General features: G+C 36.1%; 2 protein-coding genes and 1 pseudogene across 2 annotated transcripts in view; all 3 read right to left on the reverse strand.

Annotated features, from left to right (window-relative positions):
* Nucleotides 1-1,554, reverse strand: part of LOC101900272 (calmodulin-lysine N-methyltransferase) — a 58,498-nt gene extending 56,944 nt beyond the window's left edge. Inside the window, exon 1 of the mRNA XM_020037555.2 lies at nucleotides 970-1,554. The gene's annotated coding sequence lies outside the window, so the exon portion shown is untranslated. The remainder of the gene's footprint in view (nucleotides 1-969) is intronic.
* LOC101900098 (WW domain-binding protein 4) overlaps nucleotides 1-10,984 on the reverse strand; it is a 117,661-nt gene that overhangs the window by 81,544 nt on the left and 25,133 nt on the right. The window lies entirely within an intron of this gene.
* Nucleotides 8,820-9,967, reverse strand: LOC131803025 (KRR1 small subunit processome component homolog; annotated as a pseudogene).

Consider the following 10,984-nt stretch of genomic DNA (forward strand, 5'->3'; position numbering starts at 1 on the left):
AATATTGGCCGATTCTTCGGAACCTACGCCATAGAGGGTCAACAATTTGAATAATCATAACAGAAGTCAAAATATATTTAAGTAATCGAACATTGGCTGAGGGTATACATCTGTCGGCAAAACCGATTGATACTTTTTAATTTTATTTTTTTTAAATTTCGACGTTTTTTTTTTTGGGGGGGGGGGGGGGGGGGTTGTGCAAGGAGTGGACCGACATTGTCCATTTCCGAATTCGATATAAGTTTGATAATAATATTATGATGTACCATGTTTAGACCAAATCGCATCAGACAGACAGACGGACCGACATCGCTAGATAGACTCTAAATTTGGTCCAAAGAGACCTGGGATATAAAAATCAATCAATAAATACAAAATGTAGGTTCAATCTGATAAATGATAAAAACATGCGAAAATCTAAGATCTACTTATTTATTTTTTTTTTAGCTTAGATTTTTTCCACACAGGGTTGGAAATATCTAAAGTCGCAAGGTGTCGACAAATTTGATGACAAATTTAATAGCTCTACATAAAGTAGTGTATTTTCCATTTCAACTAAATCAACTTATAATTCTATGCTGATCAAGAATATCTTAATGGGGTCTCAGACGCACATATTTTAAGGTTCTGGATGAATCACGTGCTGGCATATCCCAACACTCTGGATGTTCAAAATTAATGGATATTTTCTAATATCCCTTAATTTTGAACCTTCCGAGTAATTGTAGAAGGGTTCCACTGTACATACAATGTATGTACAACATGAAAAAAGTTGCAAAGCGGAACTGATTGATTTCACACCAATTCTGCAACTTGAATGGATGAGACGAAGAAGCAAAAAAACTGGTAACAAACAGCAGACGATGATACGTTCTTTTTGTTTCTCACTTATTTCAAACACTACATAACTACAACATAAAAAAATATAAAAACATTACTAAAAATGTAATAAAACAATGTCACACTTACATGGAAAAAAAAGATATTTAACCGGAAATTATAAAAGCCGGTCAACGAAACCGCATTTAAATTCGGTTGGGGTTTTTTTGCTGGTTTTTATTTGAAACTATTTTTGGGCATTGCTTGAAGAGGAATGAAGCATAACTTTGGCTTGGGGGTGGGGGGATTATGTTTGTTGGTTGGCTTGCTCGTTTACACTCTTTACACCACCCCGCCAGGAGATTGCTCCGCTCTCTCTCGTTCCGTCGCACAAGAATTGCTTGCTTTTCTTATTGGATTTTTTGTTTTGGAGAACCACCACCAGCCAAATACGTTTTGGAATTGGATTGTTTCACGCACTGCCACCACCAGCACCACCGACGCGACTGATGGAATGAATGGATGTGGATGGATAAACGAATAATGCCAACAAAGAGAAGTTTCTCCTTCTCGGATTTCTGGGACACAAACCGAAATTCCTGTATAGGTAAAACGACTTTTTTTCTTTGCTTTTCTTTTGTTGTCCTTTTGATTTGATATTTTTTTCAATTTTTCTCTTTTCGGGATTTTCAGGATGTTTTTTTTTTCAAATTAAAGTAAAAATATTTATAATTATTTTTCTTTTTTCTTTTCTTTCTTTTTTTTTAAAAAAACTAAGAATTGACCGAAAATTCATAGACATGGAAGGAAGAGAAAAAAACACAACACAAGAATAACAACAACAATAATAATAATAATAACAACAATAGAAATCACGACCGACCGCAGGAGAATTGATTTTTCTTCCACGCACGAATGTTGGATTTTCTGTTTATCCCGTTATCACCATCGCTGCTGTCTGCACAAAACTGTTCTAAAGGAAACTCTATAAACATTAATTTCCTGCTCGAATTCGGCCACAACCAGCGTTGTCGTTGCAAACGAACCCACGCGACGAGCCGCAACATGTTTGCAGTATGATGTTAGGTATTTGTGCTGTTGCCGTTCATTCTTAAATGCGAAACGTAGCGACGCGATGGCCAACGACCAAAAAATGTACGTCGCTTGAAATGGGAGCACCAATTTATAGAGACGAATCGTTGACCCGGGTAAATACCTACCATACCTACACATAGGCGTTGGATTTTCCCAATAATTTTGCAAATATTGTTGTGCCATCATAAACTATCGAGAATAACACACAACGTGGCGAGTTTCTTACCAAATATCCAAAAATAAAGGCTGGGTATACATGTAGGTAAATATCCGGATATCATCTGTCCATTCGTAAAAAGACGATGTAGTTTTTTTAAGAATATATGGCTTTTTTAAGACCAACAGGTGTGGATTTTTTAAGAAATATTTTTTGAGGACCTTCAAGACTACACCCACAGAGGGTATATGGGTACAGAGGGCGAGTTTCCTACGAAATATTCAAAAAATAAAGGCTGAGTATATATTTAGGTAAATATCCGAATATCATCTATCCATTCGTAAAAAGACGATGTAGTTTTTTAAAGACCAACAGGCGTGGATTTTTTAAGGAATATTTTTGGAGGACCTTCAAGACTACACATACAGAGGGTATATACAGGGCGAGTTAAAAAACTGCAACAAAGTCAAACGCCATAATTTTTATTATACCCTCCACCATACTATGGAGGGTATATTAACTTTGTCATTCCGTTTGTAACTCCTCGAAATACTCATGTCAGACCCAACAAAGTATATATATTCTTGATCAGCGTAAAATTCTAAGTCGATTTAGCGATGTCCGTCTGTCTGTCTGTCTATCTGTCCGTCTGTCTGTTGTAATCATCTATCTTTCGAATGAATTAAGATAGATGGCTAAAATTTTGCACACATGTTTATTTTTCCAGTAGGCAGGTTAAGTTCGTAAATGGGCCATGTAGCTCCACGTTTTCGTATAGCTCCCATTTAACGATACCTCTCGATATCCGGTATTTTGATGATTTTAGCGACATTGTTCACGGGAATTGTTTCAAATTTGGTATTTGAAGTTCAAAATGGATACTACAGCCTAAGACAGAAAATTGTCTGTGCAGGTCCACGTCTTCATATAGCCCCCATATAACGGTACCTCCCTATATTCGGTATTTTGACGATTTTAGGTACAATACCCACCGAAATTGTTTGAGATGTGGTATTTGAAGTTCGTAATGGATGCTACAGCCTGTGACAGAAAATTGTCTATGCTGGTCCAGGTCTTCGCACAGCTCCTCCATAGACCCCAATATAACGGCTATATTCGGTATTTTTAAAATTTTAACAGAATTTTTTAAGGATTTTATTTTTTAAAAATTTCCAAATTCGTTGCAATTAATGGAGGGTATTAAAAGTTCGGCCCGGCCGAACTTACTGCTTTTTAACTTGTTTTTTTTTTTTTTTTTAAATTTATTGAATGAAACCAAAAATGTCCGAAATAGCTTCAAATTTTAAAATAAGTTTAGAATTATGGCCTTCAAACGGCCAATGAAACCGTCACACACTGCCCGAATATTGCTCTGCGGTATTTTGGCCCATTCCCAGCGAAGCGCTTACTTGATGTGATCGACAATTTGGTATTTTTAAGTGCCAACCTTGCTTTCCAAAATACTCCAGCAGACGCAATAGTCCAACGGATTGGTATCCGGAGACACACTCTTACTGGCCGGCCCCTCCCTCACCAAAAGGTCAACATTTGCACAGAAAATAATTTTCCGTATGCAACAAGAACGGATCATACTTGTCTCCGGGCTATGTCAGGTGCCAAAATGGACAATATCGACTCAGCCCATCATTGATCTCCCACACCGCACAAAGGGTCGAAATTTTGAATAATTATTACCCTTATAAAATACGAGCTAACAATCCGATTATCTTCTAATTACACAAATCCAAATATATCTATCAACATATAATAAGGTGTGAAAATGGAATATATCGGTCCACTCCTTCGGTTCGGTCCCCCACATAGGGTCAAAATTTTGAATAACTATGAAAACGCGAAATCAGCACCCGATTATTTTCAAACTTGACACATCCCAATATTTCTACTAACGCAAGACCTGGTGTAAAGCTGATAAATATAGACCCACCGCTTCTGGTACCTCCCCCATAAATGGTCATAATTTTGAATAACTATGAACGCGAAATCAGCACCCGATTATTTCCAAACTGGGCACATCCCAATAATTCTACTAACACAAGACCTGGTGTGAAGTTGGAATATATCGGCCCAGTCCTTCTGGTACCTTCCTAATAAAGGGTCAAAATTTTGAATAACCAAAACACTTACAAATGTGCATCCGATTACCTTTAAATTTTACACATTCCAATATTTTCACTATTCGGCCTACCCTGTCTGGCACCTCCCTCACAAAGGGTCAAACTTTTGAATAATTATATCTCATATAATTTGTGAAATAATCATCCAACTCCGTTTCAAATAACATCTGTTCTTCCCCATCTTCTCCTGCTCTTCGCCATTTTTTCCTGCTCTTAACCATCTTCTCCTGCTCTTCCACCTCTTCTTCTGCTCTTCCCCATTTTTCCTGCTCTTGCCCATCTTCTCCTGCTCTTGCCCCCTCTTCTCCTCCTCAACCCCCACCAACCTCCTTCCCCTCCTCCTCTCTACACTTTTTTTAGGAATATTTTGTCAAGAACCATCAAAGCCAACGATATGGTAAGGATATAAACTTGAATTTTCTAGGAATATTTTTTCACGGACCTTTAACATAGATTCTTACGAATATTGGGGAATATTTTTTAAGACGTCTTAAAGATATCAGAGTAGATTTTTTTCAGCATATTTTCTCAAGGAGTAATTTTGAGAATTTTTTTCAATGACCTTCAAGGTTATCTTTCAACTTGGATTTTTTAGGGACCCTGAAGGTTATCGGCATGGAATATTTCAAGAATATTTTTGCAAGGAGCCTGCAGGGAGGTACCTTTATATGGAGGCTTTACGAAGACGTGGACCTGCACAGACAATTTTCTGTCTTAGGCTGTAGTATCCATTGCGAAAATCCAATACCACCTCTTCTTCTGCTCTTCCCCATTTTTCCTGCTCTTGCCCATCTTCTCCTGCTCTTGCCCCCTCTTCTCCTCCTCAACCCCCACCAACCTCCTTTCCCTCCTCCTCTCTACACTTTTTTTAGGAATATTTTGTCAAGAACCATCAAAGCCAACGATATGGTAAGGATATAAACTTGAATTTTCTAGGAATATTTTTTCACGGACCTTTAACATAGATTCTTACGAATATTGGGGAATATTTTTTAAGACGTCTTAAAGATATCAGAGTAGATTTTTTTCAGCATATTTTCTCAAGGAGTAATTTTGAGAATTTTTTTCAATGACCTTCAAGGTTATCTTTCAACTTGGATTTTTTAGGGACCCTGAAGGTTATCGGCATGGAATATTTCAAGAATATTTTTGCAAGGAGCCTGCAGGGAGGTACCTTTATATGGAGGCTTTACGAAGACGTGGACCTGCACAGACAATTTTCTGTCTTAGGCTGTAGTATCCATTGCGAAAATCCAATACCAAAATTGAAACAAATTCGGTGAATAATGTCGCTAAAATCAACAAAAAGCACCGAATATCGGAAGGTAGCGTTATATGGGGCCTGTACGAATACATGGACCTGCACAGACAATTTTCTGTCTTAGACTGTAGTATCCATTTCGAACTTCAAATATCAACTTTGAAACAATTCCGGAATAATGTCGCTAAAATCATCAAAATACCGAATATCGTGGACCTAAATGGCCCATTTTCAATAGCAAAAGTCCTGCAGATGTAATATACATTTGAGAAAAATTGTATGAATCAATCAAAAAATCTATCAGTCGGAAGATACAGGCTGATATATATATATATATATATATATATATATATATATATATATATATATATACATATATATATATATGTCCAGCGATAGTTCTGGGGACATGTTTTCGATACAATGATATTTTTAGGGACATTTTAGTTTTTTGGGGACAGTCCCCGATAAATTATAGATCTAGCGGAAGTTTTGGGGACATTCAACTTTTGGGGACATTTTATATACAAATTGAGTTTGATTGCTTTTTAGGAATATCTGCTTAATATTATTCCTTATGTAAAAGAAATACCTTTATATACATCGGTAATATCAATTTTTTTATAAAATTAAATATTTTATGTTGGGCAGAGTTGCCGTGTTTCGGAAAATTTTCCGAGGCCACTAACACCGTTCTCAAACGATGCTAACGCCGTTATCAAACAAACTAGCGCCGTTATCAAACAATACAAACGAGCTTTGCCATACATGTTTACATTATGTTAAAAAGTAGTAAATAAACATCAAAGTCCCTAAGTTTGACATGAAATTGCATAGATTGCCGATATATGTGATGTATATTGGTCAAGGTTTGTTTATATGGTTTGCCGGTAAGGCCAGCTGTAGTCTTCATTGAATGTCAAAATTAATTTTTCGAAGAATAAATATACGAAAAATATATTTATTCCAACAAAAGTATACGTGCACAATAATACTATTGTGATATTCCGAAAGATATTTTGTATTTTTACCTTGTTATGGTTGATTTTTCGCGATGTAAACGCTTGACAGCACAGGAAAACTAAGGCATGAATTCGCCTCCCGGTAGACCTTATATATAGGCAATGAATCAAAGCAAAAATAAATGAAATATTTTTCAAAACATCGGAACTGTTTAGTCGTAAGTCACTCGAATAAGAATCTCTTTATGAGTCGATTTACGCATGTCCCTCTGTCCATGTATTATTGTAAACCAAATGCAGGTCGCATTTATGATCTGAATGAGATGAAATTTGGCACAGCTCATTTATTTGGTCCAAGGACGAACCCTATTGAAATTGGTGGAAATAGGTTCAGATTTAAATATAGCTCCCCTATATATTTTCGTCCGATTTCCCTAAATGGTGCACTAAAGGCCCAATCTTTCTCCGGTTACGAATTTTTGCACAACATACCAAATTGAGCCTATAATGACGTGTGTTTAGTTTTGTTGAAATCGGTTTAGATTTTGATATAGCTCCCATATATATTTTCGGCCAATTTCTCCTAAATGATGCACTAATTAACGCAAATTTTTCCCGATTGCGACGAAATTTTGCACAACGTATCAAATTCAGCATATAATGACATGTGTTAAGTTTTGTTGAAATCGTTTCCAATTTTGATATACCTCCCATATATATCTTCGGTCGATTTCTCCTAAATGGTGCACTAAGGCCCAATGTTTGTCGGATTAAGTCGAAATTGTTCACAACGTATAAAATTGAGCCTATAATGAATCGAACTAGCTTTGGAAGTTGGGTTTACCATTTATATCAAATCGGACAAAAATGTGTATGAGTGGTATATCTAGATCGGAACTGATTTTGTCCAATTTCCTAGTTCCGGGGTCAAACAAATAAGCTTTACCAAATTTAATCTCAATCGAATCATAAATTAGACCTGTACTTTTTTTACAATTTAACAAGGACGGACAGAAGACAAACGTATTCTATGTATATTCTTAAAAGTAACTAAACATTATCTTGTTAACTTTTGCTTGTTACAAACATATGCAAAAAGACATAATACCTCTTACCACAAAAAGTGGACCAATATCTATAATTTTGAAGGAGGATTTGCCCAACACCTGTATTATACAACTCTTACATACATTTTAGACTGATTTCATCTAAATGGTGTACCAGATACCTAGTTTTTTTGTGATTGAAACGAAAATGTACACAGCTACACAATTGAACCACATGTTTTAAATTTGTTCTAATATAAATGGTCATATACATACCAAACCATTTAATATAGCTTTGTTGAAATCGGTTGAAATCAGTTCCGATTTAAATAAATTTTAATCGAACAAACTTTGGATGTTGGTTGGGTTTACCATTTATACCATATCGTTCGAAAATGTATATGAGTGTTATATCTGAACTGATTTTCTCCAATTTCAACGAACGAACCCTAGTTCTTGGGTCAAATAAATGAGCTTTACCAAATTGCATATCAATCGGATCATAATTTTGCCCTGTACTTTGCACGAAATTTGGCACAATGTACTGAATTAAGCCTAGAATGAGGTGTACAAATTTTCGTGTTAATAGGACAAAAATATACGTGGGGGCTTTATCTAAATCTGAACCGATTTTTTTAGCACACTAGCACACATCATTCTAGACTCAATTCCTTAGCACACATCTAGACTCAATTCAGTACGGATGAAAATATATATGGGGGCTATATCTAAATCTGAACCGCTTTTCACGAAACATAGCACACATCATTCTAGGCTGAATTCAGTACGATGTGCCAAATTTCGTGCAAATCGAAAGATATTTAGGAACTTTGGTGCACCATTTACCTTAAATCGGACGAATATATATATATATAGGAGCTATATCTAAATCTGAACCTATTTTCACGAAATTTCGCACACCTCATAGGCTTAATTAAGTACGTTGTGCCATATATGGGAGCTATTTCTAAATCTGAACCGATTTTTCCCAATTTCAATAGGGTTCGTCCTTGGGCCAAATGACTGAGCTGTGCCAAATTTCATACAATTCGAATAATAAATGCGACCTGTACTTTGTTTACAATTTAACATGGACAGACAGACGGACGGACATGCATAAATCGACTTAGACGTGATTCTATGCATATTCTCAAAAGGAACCATGTGTCTATCTCGTTTCCTTTTGCCTGTTACAAACATATGCACAAAGACAATACCCTGTACCACAGTGTGGTGAAGGGTATAAAAATAATCAATCATTCCATATACGAAGCCAATTTTTACAAAAATTACAATATTTCCAATTTCTATCTACTATCCTTCTTCAAATAAAATTCACCTCAATCACAATTCTTTACACAAACAGTAAAAAATCTCTATTATTTATTTTCCACTAAAGTACATGTAATAAGAAAGGTATAAAACTTAAATACTACGATTACAAAGAAATCCTTTTGAAAAGCTTAATTATACTACGCCTTTTTCATTTTCTTATTAGCGTTGGCCAACTTGGCTTTAAGCGCCTTAACTTCCAACTTATTATCATGCCCATCGGCGGAACGTTTCTTTGCCGCTGACGACGGTGAATCTTCTGTAGGCGGGATAAACTATTTTTGACGTTTCTCTTCTTGTTTCTTCGCAGCCTCAGATCGTTTGGCATTACTCTCCTCCTCTTGCTTGCGTTGTTGTTTCTGTTCTTTGCTAAGGAAATATTCAGCCGAAGCCGAAGAATTGTTTATCGATTTTGCTTTCGGGTTGTGCCGGTGGGAATGGTGTGTATTCCTTCTTTTGTTTCTTAACCTTGGTTTGTTTACGTTTGCTGATATTCTTGTTCTAGAATTTGGGCAGGAAACGCGACCAATCCTCATTGGCCAATTTTGGATATTTTATAAGTTCCCGTTTGATCATGATTGCCTTGGTGTTGTAAATGGGATGCACATTGTTCATGGTATCGATGACAATATCACGAACCTGTTGTAGACCCTTATAGGGACCCAATGTCGAGACCGTGTTACCTTGAACCAAAACATAACAATCAGTTAAAAGTTCAATGGATTTCGAAGTGGCACCACTGGGACCAATTAAACGTTGATGTCTTTTGAAGAATTTTTCTTTCTACCAATCTCGTCCAGTAGCACACGTTTGGCCTGTTCAAAGGGTACACTATGAGCCATTAGCTTAATCATATCACGTGCCTTGATGACAATGTAGGGATCCCAGGTTTTACGTGTTGTCTTCACCACCATACTGCCTTCAATTAAATCCAGTTCAGCTTTCAGATAATATTCAGCAACAGCTTGTTGTACCAATGGCCAGACTTGTTTCAAATACCTCTCACGATATTTCGGGAATAGTGTGGCAAATTAACTCTCCTCCACCAGTCCATTTGGATTATCCACTGGCTTGAAGGCTGGTATTTTCATGGCCCAAGCATTTTCGAAGGGTTCATTTGTTTGCTTAAGCTCCTTTGATTCACTGCCACACCCTAATCGTCACTTCACTTTAAGTACCTTCGTTATTGTCAAGTTTTTCTTCTTCCTCCTTTGTAGCAGTTGGAACGTTTTTAATTTTGATTTGCCATTTGCAAACATCAAAGACATAGAAACGTAAAGACTTGACAAAATGCATTTTGGAAAAATAGTTTATCGAAACATATGTAGGGGGCACCTTTTCCCTCTTATTCGCGTTTTTATTATTTACATGCCTCTGTTATGCCAGAAGCCCCCTACATATGTTTCGATAAACTATTTTTCCAAAATGCATTTTGTCAAGTCTTTACGTTTCTATGTCTTTGATGTTTGCAAATGGCAAATCAAAATTAAAAACGTTTGAAGATTTTTGGTAAGTCTTTGAAGCGAGAATTATAAATGTTCATCTACTTTATAAGATAGCCCGAATTGACTTTCAATCGAATTGATTGTAATTCGGTATTTTGAATTTAGATAGGGTTGCAAATCTTCCCACAAAAAATATCATATAAAAATTTACGACAGCCCCAATATAGCGGTACCGGTATTTTGAGGATTATGGCCCCGTTTTTTATGCAAATTGGCTGTAACTTCGTTCTCGCCGTGTGTCAAATCGTCCTATCAAAAAATTACCATGGCACAACCAACGATATATATAAAAGTACCGATCGATTACATGTACTTTTAATGTCCAGATCATGGTGGCGAGTTAATAAGTTCGGCTCGGCTGAACTTAACGGCGTTTTTACTTGTTTGATTTTAAATGACGATTTCTTATGGATTGGATGTAAACGAAAAAATTGTTTTGTAAAAAAATATGTGCATTTTTTTCTTTGTAGGCTTGTAGCGTAAATTTACATAAATTCCTCGCTGCAGCCATAAAATGAAAAACAAAATATAATTTTTGTCGTTGCTTTTTGTGATTTAATAAATGACATTATCGATATGACTATCCAAATGATGATTAAATGACGATTAATCATTAAACACGTTGGGTATAAATGCTGCAATGGTTTAGCTAATAAATATATTGGCTATTTT

This window comes from Musca domestica, unplaced genomic scaffold (assembly GCF_030504385.1).
Source record: "Musca domestica strain aabys unplaced genomic scaffold, Musca_domestica.polishedcontigs.V.1.1 26, whole genome shotgun sequence".
In the NCBI taxonomy this organism is placed as follows: Eukaryota; Metazoa; Arthropoda; class Insecta; order Diptera; family Muscidae; genus Musca; species Musca domestica.